Genomic DNA, 22,510 nt, shown 5'->3' with positions numbered 1-22,510 from the left:
TATATGAAGAGTAAACACAGTGTAGCCTTGTAAAAATTTGTGACATCATGGACTGAACGGAGTAAAAAATAAAGGAAAGATGGAAAAGCTTACAGCACCTGGTATTCCCAGGCGGTCTCCCATCCAAGTACTAACCAGGCCCGACCCTGCTTAGCTTCCGAGATCAGACGAGATCGGGCGTTCTCAGGGTGGTATGGCCGTAAGCGAAAGATCAACTCCCAACAAGCCTATTTATAAGTCACTCACAGACCTGAGTCTTTTCACTGTCATTTACTGCTCTTGACAAAAGTAAAGCAGCTCTACGGACTAATACAAAGATCTTGCCTCAAAATAAAAGCTCCTTTTAACTTTCACTACAAAAAGTAACCAAAGAAAAAAAGACAAAAACTCCCTATATGTCTTAATTTTTATCTCTTCATTTTTTTTTTGTTCAATTTTCTTGCTCTACGTTTCTTACTCAATAGAATGGAAGCTTCAGATTAGGCCCAATAAAAAAAAGCCCAATTAAAAAAAAATCATATTTACAAAGAATATTCTGAGAAATAAATAAATAAAATCATACACACACATTAAAGTATACTTGGCATACATTTACAGAAAGGCCCTGTGTCCTACAGAACGTGCCTTTTTAATTTTTTTCACCCCTGCCATCCAAACAGCCTGAGTCCGCGGCACACTTGATCCAGGTAATTAAGACCTTCAGGATCACGTGAACATTCTAGACTCAGGTGTGTTAAATCTGAAATCTTTAGCGTGGTAGAGCCCCAGGAACAGAAGTCAGTCGCCCTGTACCTATGTTAAGAAAATAAAAAATAATGCATTTTTTCTTTATTTATTAGCATGAAGAAACAATATCCTCCTTCAGAAAAATGAAAGAACTTTTAAGTGAGTACTTAATCTGTATATGGTTTACTGTAAGTGTTTTATATGAAGAGTAAACACAGTGTAGCCTTGTAAAAATTTGTGACATCATGGACTGAACGGAGTAAAAAATAAAGGAAAGATGGAAAAGCTTACAGCACCTGGTATTCCCAGGCGGTCTCCCATCCAAGTACTAACCAGGCCCGACCCTGCTTAGCTTCCGAGATCAGACGAGATCGGGCGTTCTCAGGGTGGTATGGCCGTAAGCGAAAGATCAACTCCCAACAAGCCTATTTATAAGTCACTCACAGACCTGAGTCTTTTCACTGTCATTTACTGCTCTTGACAAAAGTAAAGCAGCTCTACGGACTAATACAAAGATCTTGCCTCAAAATAAAAGCTCCTTTTAACTTTCACTACAAAAAGTAACCAAAGAAAAAAAGACAAAAACTCCCTGTATGTCTTAATTTTTATCTCTTCATTTTTTTTTTTCAATTTTCTTGCTCTACGTTTCTTACTCAATGGAATGGAAGCTTCAGATTAGGCCCAATAAAAAAAGCCCAATTAAAAAAAAATCATATTTACAAAGAATATTCTGAGAAATAAATAAATAAAATCATACACACACATTAAAGTATACTTGGCATACATTTACAGAAAGGCCCAAGGTGCCTTTTTAATTTTTTTCACCCCTGCCATCCAAACAGCCTGAGTCCGCGGCACACTTGATCCAGGTAATTAAGACCTTCAGGATACACGTGAACATTCTAGACTCAGGTGTGTTAAATCTGAAATCTTTAGCGTGGTAGAGCCCCATGAACAGGAGTCAGTCGCCCTGTACCTATGTTAAGAAAATAAAAAATAATGCATTTTTTCTTTATTTATTAGCATGAAGAAACAATATCCTCCTTCAAAAAAATGAAAGAACTTTTAAGTGAGTATTTAATCTGTATATGGTTTACTGTAAGTGTTTTATATGAAGAGTAAACACAGTGTAGCCTTGTAAAAATTTGTGACATCATGGACTGAACGGAGTAAAAAATAAAGGAAAGATGGAAAAGCTTACAGCACCTGGTATTCCCAGGCGGTCTCCCATCCAAGTACTAACCAGGCCCGACCCTGCTTAGCTTCCGAGATCAGACGAGATCGGGCGTTCTCAGGGTGGTATGGTCGTAAGCGAAAGATCAACTCCCAACAAGCCTATTTATAAGTCACTCACAGACCTGAGTCTTTTCACTGTCATTTACTGCTCTTGACAAAAGTAAAGCAGCTCTACGGACTAATACAAAGATCTTGCCTCAAAATAAAAGCTCCTTTTAACTTTCACTACAAAAAGTAACCAAAGAAAAAAAGACAAAAACTCCCTATATGTCTTAATTTTTATCTCTTCATTTTTTTTGTTCAATTTTCTTGCTCTACGTTTCTTACTCAATGGAATGGAAGCTTCAGATTAGGCCCAATAAAAAAAAAGCCCAATTAAAAAAAAATCATATTTACAAAGAATATTCTGAGAAATAAATAAATAAAATCATACACACACATTAAAGTATACTTGGCATACATTTACAGAAAGGCCCTGTGTCCTACAGAAGGTGCCTTTTTAAATTTTTTCACCCCTGCCATCCAAACAGCCTGAGTCCGCGGCACACTTGATCCAGGTAATTAAGACCTTCAGGATCACGTGAACATTCTAGACTCAGGTGTGTTAAATCTGAAATCTTTAGCGTGGTAGAGCCCCAGGAACAGGAGTCAGTCGCCCTGTACCTATGTTAAGAAAATAAAAAATAATGCATTTTTTCTTTATTTATTAGCATGAAGAAACAATATCCTCCTTCAGAAAAATGAAAGAACTTTTAAGTGAGTATTTAATCTGTATATGGTTTACTGTAAGTGTTTTATATGAAGAGTAAACACAGTGTAGCCTTGTAAAAAATTGTGACATCATGGACTGAACGGAGTAAAAAATAAAGGAAAGATGGAAAAGCTTACAGCACCTGGTATTCCCAGGCGGTCTCCCATCCAAGTACTAACCAGGCCCGACCCTGCTTAGCTTCCGAGATCAGACGAGATCGGGCGTTCTCAGGGTGGTATGGCCGTAAGCGAAAGATCAACTCCCAACAAGCCTATTTATAAGTCACTCACAGACCTGAGTCTTTTCACTGTCATTTACTGCTCTTGACAAAAGTAAAGCAGCTCTACGGACTAATACAAAGATCTTGCCTCAAAATAAAAGCTCCTTTTAACTTTCACTACAAAAAGTAACCAAAGAAAAAAAAGACAAAAACTCCCTATATGTCTTAATTTTTATCTCTTCATTTTTTTGTTCAATTTTCTTGCTTTACGTTTCTTACTCAATGGAATGGAAGCTTCAGATTAGGCCCAATAAAAAAAAGCCCAATTAAAAAAAAAATCATATTTACAAAGAATATTCTGAGAAATAAATAAATAAAATCATACACACACATTAAAGTATACTTGGCATACATTTACAGAAAGGCCCTGTGTCCTACAGAAGGTGCCTTTTTAAATTTTTTCACCCCTGCCATCCAAACAGCCTGAGTCCGCGGCACACTTGATCCAGGTAATTAAGACCTTCAGGATCACGTGAACATTCTAGACTCAGGTGTGTTAAATCTGAAATCTTTAGCGTGGTAGAGCCCCAGGAACAGGAGTCAGTCGCCCTGTACCTATGTTAAGAAAATAAAAAATAATGCATTTTTTCTTTATTTATTAGCATGAAGAAACAATATCCTCCTTCAGAAAAATGAAAGAACTTTTAAGTGAGTATTTAATCTGTATATGGTTTACTGTAAGTGTTTTATATGAAGAGTAAACACAGTGTAGCCTTGTAAAAAATTGTGACATCATGGACTGAACGGAGTAAAAAATAAAGGAAAGATGGAAAAGCTTACAGCACCTGGTATTCCCAGGCGGTCTCCCATCCAAGTACTAACCAGGCCCGACCCTGCTTAGCTTCCGAGATCAGACGAGATCGGGCGTTCTCAGGGTGGTATGGCCGTAAGCGAAAGATCAACTCCCAACAAGCCTATTCATAAGTCACTCACAGACCTGAGTCTTTTCACTGTCATTTACTGCTCTTGACAAAAGTAAAGCAGCTCTACGGACTAATACAAAGATCTTGCCTCAAAATAAAAGCTCCTTTTAACTTTCACTACAAAAAGTAACCAAAGAAAAAAAGACAAAAACTCCCTATATGTCTTAATTTTTATCTCTTCATTTTTTTGTTCAATTTTCTTGCTTTACGTTTCTTACTCAATGGAATGGAAGCTTCAGATTAGGCCCAATAAAAAAAAGCCCAATTAAAAAAAAAATCATATTTACAAAGAATATTCTGAGAAATAAATAAATAAAATCATACACACACATTAAAGTATACTTGGCATACATTTACAGAAAGGCCCTGTGTCCTACAGAAGGTGCCTTTTTAATTTTTTTCACCCCTGCCATCCAAACAGCCTGAGTCCGCGGCACACTTGATCCAGGTAATTAAGACCTTCAGGATCACGTGAACATTCTAGACTCAGGTGTGTTAAATCTGAAATCTTTAGCGTGGTAGAGCCCCAGGAACAGGAGTCAGTCGCCCTGTACCTATGTTAAGAAAATAAAAAATAATGCATTTTTTCTTCATTTATTAGCATGAAGAAACAATATCCTCCTTCAGAAAAATGAAATAACTTTTAAGTGAGTATTTAATCTGTATATGGTTTACTGTAAGTGTTTTATATGAAGAGTAAACACAGTGTAGCCTTGTAAAAAATTGTGACATCATGGACTGAACGGAGTAAAAAATAAAGGAAAGATGGAAAAGCTTACAGCACCTGGTATTCCCAGGCGGTCTCCCATCCAAGTACTAACCAGGCCCGACCCTGCTTAGCTTCCGAGATCAGACGAGATCAGGCGTTCTCAGGGTGGTATGGCCGTAAGCGAAAGATCAACTCCCAACAAGCCTATTTATAAGTCACTCACAGACCTGAGTCTTTTCACTGTCATTTACTGCTCTTGACAAAAGTAAAGCAGCTCTACGGACTAATACAAAGATCTTGCCTCAAAATAAAAGCTCCTTTTAACTTTCACTACAAAAAGTAACCAAAGAAAAAAAGACAAAAACTCCCTATATGTCTTAATTTTTATCTCTTCATTTTTTTGTTCAATTTTCTTGCTTTACGTTTCTTACTCAATGGAATGGAAGCTTCAGTTTAGGCCCAATAAAAAAAAGCCCAATTAAAAAAAAAATCATATTTACAAAGAATATTCTGAGAAATAAATAAATAAAATCATACACACACATTAAAGTATACTTGGCATACATTTACAGAAAGGCCCTGTGTCCTACAGAAGGTGCCTTTTTAAATTTTTTCACCCCTGCCATCCAAACAGCCTGAGTCCGCGGCACACTTGATCCAGGTAATTAAGACCTTCAGGATCACGTGAACATTCTAGACTCAGGTGTGTTAAATCTGAAATCTTTAGCGTGGTAGAGCCCCAGGAACAGGAGTCAGTCGCCCTGTACCTATGTTAAGAAAATAAAAAATAATGCATTTTTTCTTTATTTATTAGCATGAAGAAACAATATCCTCCTTCAGAAAAATGAAAGAACTTTTAAGTGAGTATTTAATCTGTATATGGTTTACTGTAAGTGTTTTATATGAAGAGTAAACACAGTGTAGCCTTGTAAAAAATTGTGACATCATGGACTGAACGGAGTAAAAAATAAAGGAAAGATGGAAAAGCTTACAGCACCTGGTATTCCCAGGCGGTCTCCCATCCAAGTACTAACCAGGCCCGACCCTGCTTAGCTTCCGAGATCAGACGAGATCGGGCGTTCTCAGGGTGGTATGGCCGTAAGCGAAAGATCAACTCCCAACAAGCCTATTCATAAGTCACTCACAGACCTGAGTCTTTTCACTGTCATTTACTGCTCTTGACAAAAGTAAAGCAGCTCTACGGACTAATACAAAGATCTTGCCTCAAAATAAAAGCTCCTTTTAACTTTCACTACAAAAAGTAACCAAAGAAAAAAAGACAAAAACTCCCTATATGTCTTAATTTTTATCTCTTCATTTTTTTGTTCAATTTTCTTGCTTTACGTTTCTTACTCAATGGAATGGAAGCTTCAGATTAGGCCCAATAAAAAAAAAGCCCAATTAAAAAAAAAATCATATTTACAAAGAATATTCTGAGAAATAAATAAATAAAATCATACACACACATTAAAGTATACTTGGCATACATTTACAGAAAGGCCCTGTGTCCTACAGAAGGTGCCTTTTTAAATTTTTTCACCCCTGCCATCCAAACAGCCTGAGTCCGCGGCACACTTGATCCAGGTAATTAAGACCTTCAGGATCACGTGAACATTCTAGACTCAGGTGTGTTAAATCTGAAATCTTTAGCGTGGTAGAGCCCCAGGAACAGGAGTCAGTCGCCCTGTACCTATGTTAAGAAAATAAAAAATAATGCATTTTTTCTTTATTTATTAGCATGAAGAAACAATATCCTCCTTCAGAAAAATGAAAGAACTTTTAAGTGAGTATTTAATCTGTATATGGTTTACTGTAAGTGTTTTATATGAAGAGTAAACACAGTGTAGCCTTGTAAAAAATTGTGACATCATGGACTGAACGGAGTAAAAAATAAAGGAAAGATGGAAAAGCTTACAGCACCTGGTATTCCCAGGCGGTCTCCCATCCAAGTACTAACCAGGCCCGACCCTGCTTAGCTTCCGAGATCAGACGAGATCGGGCGTTCTCAGGGTGGTATGGCCGTAAGCGAAAGATCAACTCCCAACAAGCCTATTCATAAGTCACTGACAGACCTGAGTCTTTTCACTGTCATTTACTGCTCTTGACAAAAGTAAAGCAGCTCTACGGACTAATACAAAGATCTTGCCTCAAAATAAAAGCTCCTTTTAACTTTCACTACAAAAAGTAACCAAAGAAAAAAAGACAAAAACTCCCTATATGTCTTAATTTTTATCTCTTCATTTTTTTGTTCAATTTTCTTGCTCTACGTTTCTTAATCAATGGAATGGAAGCTTCAGATTAGGCCCAATAAAAAAAAGCCCAATTTAAAAAAAAATCATATTTACAAAGAATATTCTGAGAAATAAATAAATAAAATCATACACACACATTAAAGTATACTTGGCATACATTTACAGAAAGGCCCTGTGTCCTACAGAAGGTGCCTTTTTAATTTTTTTCACCCCTGCCATCCAAACAGCCTGAGTCCGCGGCACACTTGATCCAGGTAATTAAGACCTTCAGGATCACGTGAACATTCTAGACTCAGGTGTGTTAAATCTGAAATCTTTAGCGTGGTAGAGCCCCAGGAACAGGAGTCAGTCGCCCTGTACCTATGTTAAGAAAATAAAAAATAATGCATTTTTTCTTTATTTATTAGCATGAAGAAACAATATCCTCCTTCAGAAAAATGAAAGAACTTTTAAGTGAGTATTTAATCTGTATATGGTTTACTGTAAGTGTTTTATATGAAGAGTAAACACAGTGTAGCCTTGTAAAAAATTGTGACATCATGGACTGAACGGAGTAAAAAATAAAGGAAAGATGGAAAAGCTTACAGCACCTGGTATTCCCAGGCGGTCTCCCATCCAAGTACTAACCAGGCCCGACCCTGCTTAGCTTCCGAGATCAGACGAGATCGGGCGTTCTCAGGGTGGTATGGCCGTAAGCGAAAGATCAACTCCCAACAAGCCTATTCATAAGTCACTCACAGACCTGAGTCTTTTCACTGTCATTTACTGCTCTTGACAAAAGTAAAGCAGCTCTACGGACTAATACAAAGATCTTGCCTCAAAATAAAAGCTCCTTTTAACTTTCACTACAAAAAGTAACCAAAGAAAAAAAGACAAAAACTCCCTATATGTCTTAATTTTTATCTCTTCATTTTTTTGTTCAATTTTCTTGCTTTACGTTTCTTACTCAATGGAATGGAAGCTTCAGATTAGGCCCAATAAAAAAAAGCCCAATTAAAAAAAAAATCATATTTACAAAGAATATTCTGAGAAATAAATAAATAAAATCATACACACACATTAAAGTATACTTGGCATACATTTACAGAAAGGCCCTGTGTCCTACAGAAGGTGCCTTTTTAATTTTTTTCACCCCTGCCATCCAAACAGCCTGAGTCCGCGGCACACTTGATCCAGGTAATTAAGACCTTCAGGATCACGTGAACATTCTAGACTCAGGTGTGTTAAATCTGAAATCTTTAGCGTGGTAGATCCCCAGGAACAGGAGTCAGTCGCCCTGTACCTATGTTAAGAAAATAAAAAATAATGCATTTTTTCTTTATTTATTAGCATGAAGAAACAATATCCTCCTTCAGAAAAATGAAAGAACTTTTAAGTGAGTATTTAATCTGTATATGGTTTACTGTAAGTGTTTTATATGAAGAGTAAACACAGTGTAGCCTTGTAAAAAATTGTGACATCATGGACTGAACGGAGTAAAAAATAAAGGAAAGATGGAAAAGCTTACAGCACCTGGTATTCCCAGGCGGTCTCCCATCCAAGTACTAACCAGGCCCGACCCTGCTTAGCTTCCGAGATCAGACGAGATCGGGCGTTCTCAGGGTGGTATGGCCGTAAGCGAAAGATCAATTCCCAACAAGCCTATTTATAAGTCACTCACAGACCTGAGTCTTTTCACTGTCATTTACTGCTCTTGACAAAAGTAAAGCAGCTCTACGGACTAATACAAAGATCTTGCCTCAAAATAAAAGCTCCTTTTAACTTTCACTACAAAAAGTAACCAAAGAAAAAAAGACAAAAACTCCCTATATGTCTTAATTTTTATCTCTTCATTTTTTTTGTTCAATTTTCTTGCTCTACGTTTCTTACTCAATGGAATGGAAGCTTCAGATTAGGCCCAGTAAAAAAAAAAGCCCAATTAAAAAAAAAATCATATTTACAAAGAATATTCTGAGAAATAAATAAATAAAATCATACACACACATTAAAGTATACTTGGCATACATTTACAGAAAGGCCCTGTGTCCTACAGAACGTGCCTTTTTAATTTTTTTCACCCCTGCCATCCAAACAGCCTGAGTCCGCGGCACACTTGATCCAGGTAATTAAGACCTTCAGGATCACGTGAACATTCTAGACTCAGGTGTGTTAAGTCTGAAATCTTTAGCGTGGTAGAGCCCCAGGAACAGAAGTCAGTCGCCCTGTACCTATGTTAAGAAAATAAAAAATAATGCATTTTTTCTTTATTTATTAGCATGAAGAAACAATATCCTCCTTCAGAAAAATGAAAGAACTTTTAAGTGAGTACTTAATCTGTATATGGTTTACTGTAAGTGTTTTATATGAAGAGTAAACACAGTGTAGCCTTGTAAAAATTTGTGACATCATGGACTGAACGGAGTAAAAAATAAAGGAAAGATGGAAAAGCTTACAGCACCTGGTATTCCCAGGCGGTCTCCCATCCAAGTACTAACCAGGCCCGACCCTGCTTAGCTTCCGAGATCGGGCGTTCTCAGGGTGGTATGGCCGTAAGCGAAAGATCAACTCCCAACAAGCCTATTTATAAGTCACTCACAGACCTGAGTCTTTTCACTGTCATTTACTGCTCTTGACAAAAGTAAAGCAGCTCTACGGACTAATACAAAGATCTTGCCTCAAAATAAAAGCTCCTTTTAACTTTCACTACAAAAAGTAACCAAAGAAAAAAAGACAAAAACTCCCTATATGTCTTAATTTTTATCTCTTCATTTTTTTTTTTCAATTTTCTTGCTCTACGTTTCTTACTCAATAGAATGGAAGCTTCAGATTATGCCCAATAAAAAAAAGCCCAATTAAAAAAAATCATATTTACAAAGAATATTCTGAGAAATAAATAAATAAAATCATACACACACATTAAAGTATACTTGGCATACATTTACAGAAAGGCCCTGTGTCCTACAGAAGGTGCCTTTTTAATTTTTTTCACCCCTGCCATCCAAACAGCCTGAGTCCGCGGCACACTTAATCTAGGTAATTAAGACCTTCAGGATCACGTGAACATTCTAGACTCAGGTGTGTTAAATCTGAAATCTTTAGTGTGGTAGAGCCCCAGGAACAGGAGTGAGCCGCCCTGTACCTATACGTTAAGAAAATAAAAAATAATGCATTTTTTTTCTTTATTTATTAGCATGAAGAAACAATATCCTCCTTCAGAAAAATGAAATAACTTTTAAGTGAGTATTTAATCTGTATATGGTTTACTGTAAGTGTTTTATATGAAGAGTAAACACAGTGTAGCCTTGTAAAAAATTGTGACATCATGGACTGAACGGAGTAAAAAATAAAGGAAAGATGGAAAAGCTTACAGCACCTGGTATTCCCAGGCGGTCTCCCATCCAAGTACTAACCAGGCCCGACCCTGCTTAGCTTCCGAGATCAGACGAGATCGGGCTTTCTCAGGGTGGTATGGCCGTAAGCGAAAGATCAACTCCCAACAAGCCTATTTATAAGTCACTCACAGACCTGAGTCTTTTCACTGTCATTTACTGCTCTTGACAAAAGTAAAGCAGCTCTACGGACTAATACAAAGATCTTGCCTCAAAATAAAAGCTCCTTTTAACTTTCACTACAAAAAGTAACCAAAGAAAAAAAGACAAAAACTCCCTATATGTCTTAATTTTTATCTCTTCATTTTTTTTGTTCAATTTTCTTGCTTTACGTTTCTTACTCAATGGAATGGAAGCTTCAGATTAGGCCCAATAAAAAAAAGCCCAATTAAAAAAAAAATCATATTTACAAAGAATATTCTGAGAAATAAATAAATAAAATCATACACACACATTAAAGTATACTTGGCATACATTTACAGAAAGGCCCTGTGTCCTACAGAAGGTGCCTTTTTAAATTTTTTCACCCCTGCCATCCAAACAGCCTGAGTCCGCGGCACACTTGATCCAGGTAATTAAGACCTTCAGGATCACGTGAACATTCTAGACTCAGGTGTGTTAAATCTGAAATCTTTAGCGTGGTAGAGCCCCAGGAACAGGAGTCAGTCGCCCTGTACCTATGTTAAGAAAATAAAAAATAATGCATTTTTTCTTTATTTATTAGCATGAAGAAACAATATCCTCCTTCAGAAAAATGAAAGAACTTTTAAGTGAGTATTTAATCTGTATATGGTTTACTGTAAGTGTTTTATATGAAGAGTAAACACAGTGTAGCCTTGTAAAAAATTGTGACATCATGGACTGAACGGAGTAAAAAATAAAGGAAAGATGGAAAAGCTTACAGCACCTGGTATTCCCAGGCGGTCTCCCATCCAAGTACTAACCAGGCCCGACCCTGCTTAGCTTCCGAGATCAGACGAGATCGGGCGTTCTCAGGGTGGTATGGCCGTAAGCGAAAGATCAACTCCCAACAAGCCTATTTATAAGTCACTCACAGACCTGAGTCTTTTCACTGTCATTTACTGCTCTTGACAAAAGTAAAGCAGCTCTACGGACTAATACAAAGATCTTGCCTCAAAATAAAAGCACCTTTTAACTTTCACTACAAAAAGTAACCAAAGAAAAAAAGACAAAAACTCCCTATATGTCTTAATTTTTATCTCTTCATTTTTTTTGTTGAATTTTCTTGCTCTACGTTTCTTACTCAATGGAATGGAAGCTTCAGATTAGGCCCAATAAAAAAGCCCAATTAAAAAAAAATCATATTTACAAAGAATATTCTGAGAAATAAATAAAAAAAATCATACACACACATTAAAGTATACTTGGCATACATTTACAGAAAGGCCCTGTGTCCTACAGAAGGTGCCTTTTTAAATTTTTTCACCCCTGCCATCCAAACAGCCTGAGTCCGCGGCACACTTGATCCAGGTAATTAAGACCTTCAGGATCACGTGAACATTCTAGACTCAGGTGTGTTAAATCTGAAATCTTTAGCGTGGTAGAGCCCCAGGAACAGGAGTCAGTCGCCCTGTACCTATGTTAAGAAAATAAAAAATAATGCATTTTTTCTTTATTTATTAGCATGAAGAAACAATATCCTCCTTCAGAAAAATGAAAGAACTTTTAAGTGAGTATTTAATCTGTATATGGTTTACTGTAAGTGTTTTATATGAAGAGTAAACACAGTGTAGCCTTGTAAAAAATTGTGACATCATGGACTGAACGGAGTAAAAAATAAAGGAAAGATGGAAAAGCTTACAGCACCTGGTATTCCCAGGCGGTCTCCCATCCAAGTACTAACCAGGCCCGACCCTGCTTAGCTTCCGAGATCAGACGAGATCGGGCGTTCTCAGGGTGGTATGGCCGTAAGCGAAAGATCAACTCCCAACAAGCCTATTTATAAGTCACTCTGAGTCTTTTCACTGTCATTTACTGCTCTTGACAAAAGTAAAGCAGCTCTACGGACTAATACAAAGATCTTGCCTCAAAATAAAAGCTCCTTTTAACTTTCACTACAAAAAGTAACCAAAGAAAAAAATACAAAAACTCCCTATATGTCTTAATTTTTATCTCTTCATTTTTTTTTGTTCAATTTACTTGCTCTACGTTTCTTACTCAATGGAATGGAAGCTTCAGATTAGGCCCAATAAAAAAAAAAGCCCAATTAAAAAAAAAATCATATTTACAAAGAATATTCTGAGAAATAAATAAATAAAATCATACACACACATTAAAGTATACTTGGCATACATTTACAGAAAGGCCCTGTGTCCTACAGAAGGTGCCTTTTTAATTTTTTTCACCCCTGCCATCCAAACAGCCTGAGTCCGCGGCACACTTGATCCAGGTAATTAAGACCTTCAGGATCACGTGAACATTCTAGACTCAGGTGTGTTAAATCTGAAATCTTTAGCGTGGTAGAGCCCCAGGAACAGGAGTGAGCCGCCCTGTACCTATACGTTAAGAAAATAAAAAAGAATGCATTTTTTTCTTTATTTATTAGCATGAAGAAACAATATCCTCCTTCAGAAAAATGAAAGAACTTTTAAGTGAGTATTTAATCTGTATATGGTTTACTGTAAGTGTTTTATATGAAGAGTAAACACAGTGTAGCCTTGTAAAAAATTGTGACATCATGGACTGAACGGAGTAAAAAATAAAGGAAAGATGGAAAAGCTTACAGCACCTGGTATTCCCAGGCGGTCTCCCATCCAAGTACTAACCAGGCCCGACCCTGCTTAGCTTCCGAGATCAGACGAGATCGGGCGTTCTCAGGGTGGTATGGCCGTAAGCGAAAGATCAACTCCCAACAAGCCTATTCATAAGTCACTCACAGACCTGAGTCTTTTCACTGTCATTTACTGCTCTTGACAAAAGTAAAGCAGCTCTACGGACTAATACAAAGATCTTGCCTCAAAATAAAAGCTCCTTTTAACTTTCACTACAAAAAGTAACCAAAGAAAAAAAGACAAAAACTCCCTATATGTCTTAATTTTTATCTCTTCATTTTTTTGTTCAATTTTCTTGCTTTACGTTTCTTACTCAATGGAATGGAAGCTTCAGATTAGGCCCAATAAAAAAAAGCCCAATTAAAAAAAAAATCATATTTACAAAGAATATTCTGAGAAATAAATAAATAAAATCATACACACACATTAAAGTATACTTGGCATACATTTACAGAAAGGCCCTGTGTCCTACAGAAGGTGCCTTTTTAATTTTTTTCACCCCTGCCATCCAAACAGCCTGAGTCCGCGGCACACTTGATCCAGGTAATTAAGACCTTCAGGATCACGTGAACATTCTAGACTCAGGTGTGTTAAATCTGAAATCTTTAGCGTGGTAGAGCCCCAGGAACAGAAGTCAGTCGCCCTGTACCTATGTTAAGAAAATTAAAAATAATGCATTTTTTCTTTATTTATTAGCATGAAGAAACAATATCCTCCTTCAGAAAAATGAAAGAACTTTTAAGTGAGTACTTAATCTGTATATGGTTTACTGTAAGTGTTTTATATGAAGAGTAAACACAGTGTAGCCTTGTAAAAATTTGTGACATCATGGACTGAACGGAGTAAAAAATAAAGGAAAGATGGAAAAGCTTACAGCACCTGGTATTCCCAGGCGGTCTCCCATCCAAGTACTAACCAGGCCCGACCCTGCTTAGCTTCCGAGATCAGACGAGATCGGGCGTTCTCAGGGTGGTATGGCCGTAAGCGAAAGATCAACTCCCAACAAGCCTATTTATAAGTCACTCACAGACCTGAGTCTTTTCACTGTCATTTACTGCTCTTGACAAAAGTAAAGCAGCTCTACGGACTAATACAAAGATCTTGCCTCAAAATAAAAGCTCCTTTTAACTTTCACTACAAAAAGTAACCAAAGAAAAAAAGACAAAAACTCCCTATATGTCTTAATTTTTATCTCTTCATTTTTTTTTTGTTCAATTTTCTTGCTCTACGTTTCTTACTCAATAGAATGGAAGCTTCAGATTAGGCCCAATAAAAAAAAGCCCAATTAAAAAAAAATCATATTTACAAAGAATATTCTGAGAAATAAATAAATAAAATCATACACACACATTAAAGTATACTTGGCATACATTTACAGAAAGGCCCTGTGTCCTACAGAACGTGCCTTTTTAATTTTTTTCACCCCTGCCATCCAAACAGCCTGAGTCCGCGGCACACTTGATCCAGGTAATTAAGACCTTCAGGATCACGTGAACATTCTAGACTCAGGTGTGTTAAATCTGAAATCTTTAGCGTGGTAGAGCCCCAGGAACAGAAGTCAGTCGCCCTGTACCTATGTTAAGAAAATAAAAAATAATGCATTTTTTCTTTATTTATTAGCATGAAGAAACAATATCCTCCTTCAGAAAAATGAAAGAACTTTTAAGTGAGTACTTAATCTGTATATGGTTTACTGTAAGTGTTTTATATGAAGAGTAAACACAGTGTAGCCTTGTAAAAATTTGTGACATCATGGACTGAACGGAGTAAAAAATAAAGGAAAGATGGAAAAGCTTACAGCACCTGGTATTCCCAGGCGGTCTCCCATCCAAGTACTAACCAGGCCCGACCCTGCTTAGCTTCCGAGATCAGACGAGATCGGGCGTTCTCAGGGTGGTATGGCCGTAAGCGAAAGATCAACTCCCAACAAGCCTATTTATAAGTCACTCACAGACCTGAGTCTTTTCACTGTCATTTACTGCTCTTGACAAAAGTAAAGCAGCTCTACGGACTAATACAAAGATCTTGCCTCAAAATAAAAGCTCCTTTTAACTTTCACTACAAAAAGTAACCAAAGAAAAAAAGACAAAAACTCCCTGTATGTCTTAATTTTTATCTCTTCATTTTTTTTTTTCAATTTTCTTGCTCTACGTTTCTTACTCAATGGAATGGAAGCTTCAGATTAGGCCCAATAAAAAAAGCCCAATTAAAAAAAAATCATATTTACAAAGAATATTCTGAGAAATAAATAAATAAAATCATACACACACATTAAAGTATACTTGGCATACATTTACAGAAAGGCCCAAGGTGCCTTTTTAATTTTTTTCACCCCTGCCATCCAAACAGCCTGAGTCCGCGGCACACTTGATCCAGGTAATTAAGACCTTCAGGATACACGTGAACATTCTAGACTCAGGTGTGTTAAATCTGAAATCTTTAGCGTGGTAGAGCCCCATGAACAGGAGTCAGTCGCCCTGTACCTATGTTAAGAAAATAAAAAATAATGCATTTTTTCTTTATTTATTAGCATGAAGAAACAATATCCTCCTTCAAAAAAATGAAAGAACTTTTAAGTGAGTATTTAATCTGTATATGGTTTACTGTAAGTGTTTTATATGAAGAGTAAACACAGTGTAGCCTTGTAAAAATTTGTGACATCATGGACTGAACGGAGTAAAAAATAAAGGAAAGATGGAAAAGCTTACAGCACCTGGTATTCCCAGGCGGTCTCCCATCCAAGTACTAACCAGGCCCGACCCTGCTTAGCTTCCGAGATCAGACGAGATCGGGCGTTCTCAGGGTGGTATGGTCGTAAGCGAAAGATCAACTCCCAACAAGCCTATTTATAAGTCACTCACAGACCTGAGTCTTTTCACTGTCATTTACTGCTCTTGACAAAAGTAAAGCAGCTCTACGGACTAATACAAAGATCTTGCCTCAAAATAAAAGCTCCTTTTAACTTTCACTACAAAAAGTAACCAAAGAAAAAAAGACAAAAACTCCCTATATGTCTTAATTTTTATCTCTTCATTTTTTTTGTTCAATTTTCTTGCTCTACGTTTCTTACTCAATGGAATGGAAGCTTCAGATTAGGCCCAATAAAAAAAAAGCCCAATTAAAAAAAAATCATATTTACAAAGAATATTCTGAGAAATAAATAAATAAAATCATACACACACATTAAAGTATACTTGGCATACATTTACAGAAAGGCCCTGTGTCCTACAGAAGGTGCCTTTTTAAATTTTTTCACCCCTGCCATCCAAACAGCCTGAGTCCGCGGCACACTTGATCCAGGTAATTAAGACCTTCAGGATCACGTGAACATTCTAGACTCAGGTGTGTTAAATCTGAAATCTTTAGCGTGGTAGAGCCCCAGGAACAGGAGTCAGTCGCCCTGTACCTATGTTAAGAAAATAAAAAATAATGCATTTTTTCTTTATTTATTAGCATGAAGAAACAATATCCTCCTTCAGAAAAATGAAAGAACTTTTAAGTGAGTATTTAATCTGTATATGGTTTACTGTAAGTGTTTTATATGAAGAGTAAACACAGTGTAGCCTTGTAAAAAATTGTGACATCATGGACTGAACGGAGTAAAAAATAAAGGAAAGATGGAAAAGCTTACAGCACCTGGTATTCCCAGGCGGTCTCCCATCCAAGTACTAACCAGGCCCGACCCTGCTTAGCTTCCGAGATCAGACGAGATCGGGCGTTCTCAGGGTGGTATGGCCGTAAGCGAAAGATCAACTCCCAACAAGCCTATTTATAAGTCACTCACAGACCTGAGTCTTTTCACTGTCATTTACTGCTCTTGACAAAAGTAAAGCAGCTCTACGGACTAATACAAAGATCTTGCCTCAAAATAAAAGCTCCTTTTAACTTTCACTACAAAAAGTAACCAAAGAAAAAAAAGACAAAAACTCCCTATATGTCTTAATTTTTATCTCTTCATTTTTTTGTTCAATTTTCTTGCTTTACGTTTCTTACTCAATGGAATGGAAGCTTCAGATTAGGCCCAATAAAAAAAAGCCCAATTAAAAAAAAAATCATATTTACAAAGAATATTCTGAGAAATAAATAAATAAAATCATACACACACATTAAAGTATACTTGGCATACATTTACAGAAAGGCCCTGTGTCCTACAGAAGGTGCCTTTTTAAATTTTTTCACCCCTGCCATCCAAACAGCCTGAGTCCGCGGCACACTTGATCCAGGTAATTAAGACCTTCAGGATCACGTGAACATTCTAGACTCAGGTGTGTTAAATCTGAAATCTTTAGCGTGGTAGAGCCCCAGGAACAGGAGTCAGTCGCCCTGTACCTATGTTAAGAAAATAAAAAATAATGCATTTTTTCTTTATTTATTAGCATGAAGAAACAATATCCTCCTTCAGAAAAATGAAAGAACTTTTAAGTGAGTATTTAATCTGTATATGGTTTACTGTAAGTGTTTTATATGAAGAGTAAACACAGTGTAGCCTTGTAAAAAATTGTGACATCATGGACTGAACGGAGTAAAAAATAAAGGAAAGATGGAAAAGCTTACAGCACCTGGTATTCCCAGGCGGTCTCCCATCCAAGTACTAACCAGGCCCGACCCTGCTTAGCTTCCGAGATCAGACGAGATCGGGCGTTCTCAGGGTGGTATGGCCGTAAGCGAAAGATCAACTCCCAACAAGCCTATTCATAAGTCACTCACAGACCTGAGTCTTTTCACTGTCATTTACTGCTCTTGACAAAAGTAAAGCAGCTCTACGGACTAATACAAAGATCTTGCCTCAAAATAAAAGCTCCTTTTAACTTTCACTACAAAAAGTAACCAAAGAAAAAAAGACAAAAACTCCCTATATGTCTTAATTTTTATCTCTTCATTTTTTTGTTCAATTTTCTTGCTTTACGTTTCTTACTCAATGGAATGGAAGCTTCAGATTAGGCCCAATAAAAAAAAGCCCAATTAAAAAAAAAATCATATTTACAAAGAATATTCTGAGAAATAAATAAATAAAATCATACACACACATTAAAGTATACTTGGCATACATTTACAGAAAGGCCCTGTGTCCTACAGAAGGTGCCTTTTTAATTTTTTTCACCCCTGCCATCCAAACAGCCTGAGTCCGCGGCACACTTGATCCAGGTAATTAAGACCTTCAGGATCACGTGAACATTCTAGACTCAGGTGTGTTAAATCTGAAATCTTTAGCGTGGTAGAGCCCCAGGAACAGGAGTCAGTCGCCCTGTACCTATGTTAAGAAAATAAAAAATAATGCATTTTTTCTTCATTTATTAGCATGAAGAAACAATATCCTCCTTCAGAAAAATGAAATAACTTTTAAGTGAGTATTTAATCTGTATATGGTTTACTGTAAGTGTTTTATATGAAGAGTAAACACAGTGTAGCCTTGTAAAAAATTGTGACATCATGGACTGAACGGAGTAAAAAATAAAGGAAAGATGGAAAAGCTTACAGCACCTGGTATTCCCAGGCGGTCTCCCATCCAAGTACTAACCAGGCCCGACCCTGCTTAGCTTCCGAGATCAGACGAGATCAGGCGTTCTCAGGGTGGTATGGCCGTAAGCGAAAGATCAACTCCCAACAAGCCTATTTATAAGTCACTCACAGACCTGAGTCTTTTCACTGTCATTTACTGCTCTTGACAAAAGTAAAGCAGCTCTACGGACTAATACAAAGATCTTGCCTCAAAATAAAAGCTCCTTTTAACTTTCACTACAAAAAGTAACCAAAGAAAAAAAGACAAAAACTCCCTATATGTCTTAATTTTTATCTCTTCATTTTTTTGTTCAATTTTCTTGCTTTACGTTTCTTACTCAATGGAATGGAAGCTTCAGTTTAGGCCCAATAAAAAAAAGCCCAATTAAAAAAAAAATCATATTTACAAAGAATATTCTGAGAAATAAATAAATAAAATCATACACACACATTAAAGTATACTTGGCATACATTTACAGAAAGGCCCTGTGTCCTACAGAAGGTGCCTTTTTAAATTTTTTCACCCCTGCCATCCAAACAGCCTGAGTCCGCGGCACACTTGATCCAGGTAATTAAGACCTTCAGGATCACGTGAACATTCTAGACTCAGGTGTGTTAAATCTGAAATCTTTAGCGTGGTAGAGCCCCAGGAACAGGAGTCAGTCGCCCTGTACCTATGTTAAGAAAATAAAAAATAATGCATTTTTTCTTTATTTATTAGCATGAAGAAACAATATCCTCCTTCAGAAAAATGAAAGAACTTTTAAGTGAGTATTTAATCTGTATATGGTTTACTGTAAGTGTTTTATATGAAGAGTAAACACAGTGTAGCCTTGTAAAAAATTGTGACATCATGGACTGAACGGAGTAAAAAATAAAGGAAAGATGGAAAAGCTTACAGCACCTGGTATTCCCAGGCGGTCTCCCATCCAAGTACTAACCAGGCCCGACCCTGCTTAGCTTCCGAGATCAGACGAGATCGGGCGTTCTCAGGGTGGTATGGCCGTAAGCGAAAGATCAACTCCCAACAAGCCTATTCATAAGTCACTCACAGACCTGAGTCTTTTCACTGTCATTTACTGCTCTTGACAAAAGTAAAGCAGCTCTACGGACTAATACAAAGATCTTGCCTCAAAATAAAAGCTCCTTTTAACTTTCACTACAAAAAGTAACCAAAGAAAAAAAGACAAAAACTCCCTATATGTCTTAATTTTTATCTCTTCATTTTTTTGTTCAATTTTCTTGCTTTACGTTTCTTACTCAATGGAATGGAAGCTTCAGATTAGGCCCAATAAAAAAAAAGCCCAATTAAAAAAAAAATCATATTTACAAAGAATATTCTGAGAAATAAATAAATAAAATCATACACACACATTAAAGTATACTTGGCATACATTTACAGAAAGGCCCTGTGTCCTACAGAAGGTGCCTTTTTAAATTTTTTCACCCCTGCCATCCAAACAGCCTGAGTCCGCGGCACACTTGATCCAGGTAATTAAGACCTTCAGGATCACGTGAACATTCTAGACTCAGGTGTGTTAAATCTGAAATCTTTAGCGTGGTAGAGCCCCAGGAACAGGAGTCAGTCGCCCTGTACCTATGTTAAGAAAATAAAAAATAATGCATTTTTTCTTTATTTATTAGCATGAAGAAACAATATCCTCCTTCAGAAAAATGAAAGAACTTTTAAGTGAGTATTTAATCTGTATATGGTTTACTGTAAGTGTTTTATATGAAGAGTAAACACAGTGTAGCCTTGTAAAAAATTGTGACATCATGGACTGAACGGAGTAAAAAATAAAGGAAAGATGGAAAAGCTTACAGCACCTGGTATTCCCAGGCGGTCTCCCATCCAAGTACTAACCAGGCCCGACCCTGCTTAGCTTCCGAGATCAGACGAGATCGGGCGTTCTCAGGGTGGTATGGCCGTAAGCGAAAGATCAACTCCCAACAAGCCTATTCATAAGTCACTGACAGACCTGAGTCTTTTCACTGTCATTTACTGCTCTTGACAAAAGTAAAGCAGCTCTACGGACTAATACAAAGATCTTGCCTCAAAATAAAAGCTCCTTTTAACTTTCACTACAAAAAGTAACCAAAGAAAAAAAGACAAAAACTCCCTATATGTCTTAATTTTTATCTCTTCATTTTTTTGTTCAATTTTCTTGCTCTACGTTTCTTAATCAATGGAATGGAAGCTTCAGATTAGGCCCAATAAAAAAAAGCCCAATTTAAAAAAAAATCATATTTACAAAGAATATTCTGAGAAATAAATAAATAAAATCATACACACACATTAAAGTATACTTGGCATACATTTACAGAAAGGCCCTGTGTCCTACAGAAGGTGCCTTTTTAATTTTTTTCACCCCTGCCATCCAAACAGCCTGAGTCCGCGGCACACTTGATCCAGGTAATTAAGACCTTCAGGATCACGTGAACATTCTAGACTCAGGTGTGTTAAATCTGAAATCTTTAGCGTGGTAGAGCCCCAGGAACAGGAGTCAGTCGCCCTGTACCTATGTTAAGAAAATAAAAAATAATGCATTTTTTCTTTATTTATTAGCATGAAGAAACAATATCCTCCTTCAGAAAAATGAAAGAACTTTTAAGTGAGTATTTAATCTGTATATGGTTTACTGTAAGTGTTTTATATGAAGAGTAAACACAGTGTAGCCTTGTAAAAAATTGTGACATCATGGACTGAACGGAGTAAAAAATAAAGGAAAGATGGAAAAGCTTACAGCACCTGGTATTCCCAGGCGGTCTCCCATCCAAGTACTAACCAGGCCCGACCCTGCTTAGCTTCCGAGATCAGACGAGATCGGGCGTTCTCAGGGTGGTATGGCCGTAAGCGAAAGATCAACTCCCAACAAGCCTATTCATAAGTCACTCACAGACCTGAGTCTTTTCACTGTCATTTACTGCTCTTGACAAAAGTAAAGCAGCTCTACGGACTAATACAAAGATCTTGCCTCAAAATAAAAGCTCCTTTTAACTTTCACTACAAAAAGTAACCAAAGAAAAAAAGACAAAAACTCCCTATATGTCTTAATTTTTATCTCTTCATTTTTTTGTTCAATTTTCTTGCTTTACGTTTCTTACTCAATGGAATGGAAGCTTCAGATTAGGCCCAATAAAAAAAAGCCCAATTAAAAAAAAAATCATATTTACAAAGAATATTCTGAGAAATAAATAAATAAAATCATACACACACATTAAAGTATACTTGGCATACATTTACAGAAAGGCCCTGTGTCCTACAGAAGGTGCCTTTTTAATTTTTTTCACCCCTGCCATCCAAACAGCCTGAGTCCGCGGCACACTTGATCCAGGTAATTAAGACCTTCAGGATCACGTGAACATTCTAGACTCAGGTGTGTTAAATCTGAAATCTTTAGCGTGGTAGATCCCCAGGAACAGGAGTCAGTCGCCCTGTACCTATGTTAAGAAAATAAAAAATAATGCATTTTTTCTTTATTTATTAGCATGAAGAAACAATATCCTCCTTCAGAAAAATGAAAGAACTTTTAAGTGAGTATTTAATCTGTATATGGTTTACTGTAAGTGTTTTATATGAAGAGTAAACACAGTGTAGCCTTGTAAAAAATTGTGACATCATGGACTGAACGGAGTAAAAAATAAAGGAAAGATGGAAAAGCTTACAGCACCTGGTATTCCCAGGCGGTCTCCCATCCAAGTACTAACCAGGCCCGACCCTGCTTAGCTTCCGAGATCAGACGAGATCGGGCGTTCTCAGGGTGGTATGGCCGTAAGCGAAAGATCAATTCCCAACAAGCCTATTTATAAGTCACTCACAGACCTGAGTCTTTTCACTGTCATTTACTGCTCTTGACAAAAGTAAAGCAGCTCTACGGACTAATACAAAGATCTTGCCTCAAAATAAAAGCTCCTTTTAACTTTCACTACAAAAAGTAACCAAAGAAAAAAAGACAAAAACTCCCTATATGTCT

General features: G+C 36.9%; 24 non-coding genes and 1 pseudogene across 24 annotated transcripts; all 25 read right to left on the bottom strand.

Moving 5' to 3' along the window:
- Positions 1-86: 86 nt before the first annotated feature.
- On the bottom strand, positions 87-205 carry LOC125784297 (5S ribosomal RNA). Its single transcript, XR_007427017.1, has one exon. It is a non-coding gene; the product is annotated as a 5S ribosomal RNA (ribosomal RNA).
- An 805-nt stretch (positions 206-1,010) lies between these two features.
- Positions 1,011-1,129, bottom strand: LOC125784296 (5S ribosomal RNA). The gene has a single exon (XR_007427016.1). It is a non-coding gene; the product is annotated as a 5S ribosomal RNA (ribosomal RNA).
- A 791-nt stretch (positions 1,130-1,920) lies between these two features.
- Positions 1,921-2,039, bottom strand: LOC125783091 (5S ribosomal RNA). Its single transcript, XR_007425825.1, has one exon. It is a non-coding gene; the product is annotated as a 5S ribosomal RNA (ribosomal RNA).
- An 804-nt stretch (positions 2,040-2,843) lies between these two features.
- On the bottom strand, positions 2,844-2,962 carry LOC125784295 (5S ribosomal RNA). The gene has a single exon (XR_007427015.1). It is a non-coding gene; the product is annotated as a 5S ribosomal RNA (ribosomal RNA).
- An 804-nt stretch (positions 2,963-3,766) lies between these two features.
- LOC125784294 (5S ribosomal RNA) lies at positions 3,767-3,885 on the bottom strand. The gene has a single exon (XR_007427014.1). It is a non-coding gene; the product is annotated as a 5S ribosomal RNA (ribosomal RNA).
- An 803-nt stretch (positions 3,886-4,688) lies between these two features.
- LOC125783018 (5S ribosomal RNA) lies at positions 4,689-4,807 on the bottom strand. Its single transcript, XR_007425754.1, has one exon. It is a non-coding gene; the product is annotated as a 5S ribosomal RNA (ribosomal RNA).
- An 803-nt stretch (positions 4,808-5,610) lies between these two features.
- Positions 5,611-5,729, bottom strand: LOC125784293 (5S ribosomal RNA). The gene has a single exon (XR_007427013.1). It is a non-coding gene; the product is annotated as a 5S ribosomal RNA (ribosomal RNA).
- An 804-nt stretch (positions 5,730-6,533) lies between these two features.
- Positions 6,534-6,652, bottom strand: LOC125784292 (5S ribosomal RNA). Its single transcript, XR_007427012.1, has one exon. It is a non-coding gene; the product is annotated as a 5S ribosomal RNA (ribosomal RNA).
- An 803-nt stretch (positions 6,653-7,455) lies between these two features.
- Positions 7,456-7,574, bottom strand: LOC125784291 (5S ribosomal RNA). The gene has a single exon (XR_007427011.1). It is a non-coding gene; the product is annotated as a 5S ribosomal RNA (ribosomal RNA).
- Positions 7,575-8,377: 803 nt separating this feature from the next.
- LOC125784290 (5S ribosomal RNA) lies at positions 8,378-8,496 on the bottom strand. The gene has a single exon (XR_007427010.1). It is a non-coding gene; the product is annotated as a 5S ribosomal RNA (ribosomal RNA).
- Positions 8,497-9,302: 806 nt separating this feature from the next.
- Positions 9,303-9,411, bottom strand: LOC125783284 (5S ribosomal RNA; annotated as a pseudogene).
- Positions 9,412-10,217: 806 nt separating this feature from the next.
- LOC125783124 (5S ribosomal RNA) lies at positions 10,218-10,336 on the bottom strand. Its single transcript, XR_007425859.1, has one exon. It is a non-coding gene; the product is annotated as a 5S ribosomal RNA (ribosomal RNA).
- An 804-nt stretch (positions 10,337-11,140) lies between these two features.
- On the bottom strand, positions 11,141-11,259 carry LOC125784288 (5S ribosomal RNA). Its single transcript, XR_007427008.1, has one exon. It is a non-coding gene; the product is annotated as a 5S ribosomal RNA (ribosomal RNA).
- Positions 11,260-12,060: 801 nt separating this feature from the next.
- Positions 12,061-12,179, bottom strand: LOC125784287 (5S ribosomal RNA). The gene has a single exon (XR_007427007.1). It is a non-coding gene; the product is annotated as a 5S ribosomal RNA (ribosomal RNA).
- An 803-nt stretch (positions 12,180-12,982) lies between these two features.
- LOC125784286 (5S ribosomal RNA) lies at positions 12,983-13,101 on the bottom strand. Its single transcript, XR_007427006.1, has one exon. It is a non-coding gene; the product is annotated as a 5S ribosomal RNA (ribosomal RNA).
- An 803-nt stretch (positions 13,102-13,904) lies between these two features.
- On the bottom strand, positions 13,905-14,023 carry LOC125784285 (5S ribosomal RNA). The gene has a single exon (XR_007427005.1). It is a non-coding gene; the product is annotated as a 5S ribosomal RNA (ribosomal RNA).
- Positions 14,024-14,828: 805 nt separating this feature from the next.
- Positions 14,829-14,947, bottom strand: LOC125784284 (5S ribosomal RNA). The gene has a single exon (XR_007427004.1). It is a non-coding gene; the product is annotated as a 5S ribosomal RNA (ribosomal RNA).
- A 791-nt stretch (positions 14,948-15,738) lies between these two features.
- On the bottom strand, positions 15,739-15,857 carry LOC125783090 (5S ribosomal RNA). Its single transcript, XR_007425824.1, has one exon. It is a non-coding gene; the product is annotated as a 5S ribosomal RNA (ribosomal RNA).
- An 804-nt stretch (positions 15,858-16,661) lies between these two features.
- Positions 16,662-16,780, bottom strand: LOC125784283 (5S ribosomal RNA). The gene has a single exon (XR_007427003.1). It is a non-coding gene; the product is annotated as a 5S ribosomal RNA (ribosomal RNA).
- Positions 16,781-17,584: 804 nt separating this feature from the next.
- LOC125784282 (5S ribosomal RNA) lies at positions 17,585-17,703 on the bottom strand. The gene has a single exon (XR_007427002.1). It is a non-coding gene; the product is annotated as a 5S ribosomal RNA (ribosomal RNA).
- An 803-nt stretch (positions 17,704-18,506) lies between these two features.
- Positions 18,507-18,625, bottom strand: LOC125783017 (5S ribosomal RNA). Its single transcript, XR_007425753.1, has one exon. It is a non-coding gene; the product is annotated as a 5S ribosomal RNA (ribosomal RNA).
- An 803-nt stretch (positions 18,626-19,428) lies between these two features.
- Positions 19,429-19,547, bottom strand: LOC125784281 (5S ribosomal RNA). The gene has a single exon (XR_007427001.1). It is a non-coding gene; the product is annotated as a 5S ribosomal RNA (ribosomal RNA).
- An 804-nt stretch (positions 19,548-20,351) lies between these two features.
- LOC125784280 (5S ribosomal RNA) lies at positions 20,352-20,470 on the bottom strand. The gene has a single exon (XR_007427000.1). It is a non-coding gene; the product is annotated as a 5S ribosomal RNA (ribosomal RNA).
- Positions 20,471-21,273: 803 nt separating this feature from the next.
- LOC125784279 (5S ribosomal RNA) lies at positions 21,274-21,392 on the bottom strand. Its single transcript, XR_007426999.1, has one exon. It is a non-coding gene; the product is annotated as a 5S ribosomal RNA (ribosomal RNA).
- Positions 21,393-22,195: 803 nt separating this feature from the next.
- Positions 22,196-22,314, bottom strand: LOC125784277 (5S ribosomal RNA). The gene has a single exon (XR_007426997.1). It is a non-coding gene; the product is annotated as a 5S ribosomal RNA (ribosomal RNA).
- Positions 22,315-22,510: the final 196 nt, after the last annotated feature.

The sequence above is a fragment of the Astyanax mexicanus genome, chromosome 18, assembly GCF_023375975.1.
Source record: "Astyanax mexicanus isolate ESR-SI-001 chromosome 18, AstMex3_surface, whole genome shotgun sequence".
Classification (NCBI taxonomy): Eukaryota; Metazoa; Chordata; class Actinopteri; order Characiformes; family Acestrorhamphidae; genus Astyanax; species Astyanax mexicanus.
Note: the sequence above shows the minus strand (reverse complement) of the source record. Positions and strands in the feature narration are given on the sequence as shown.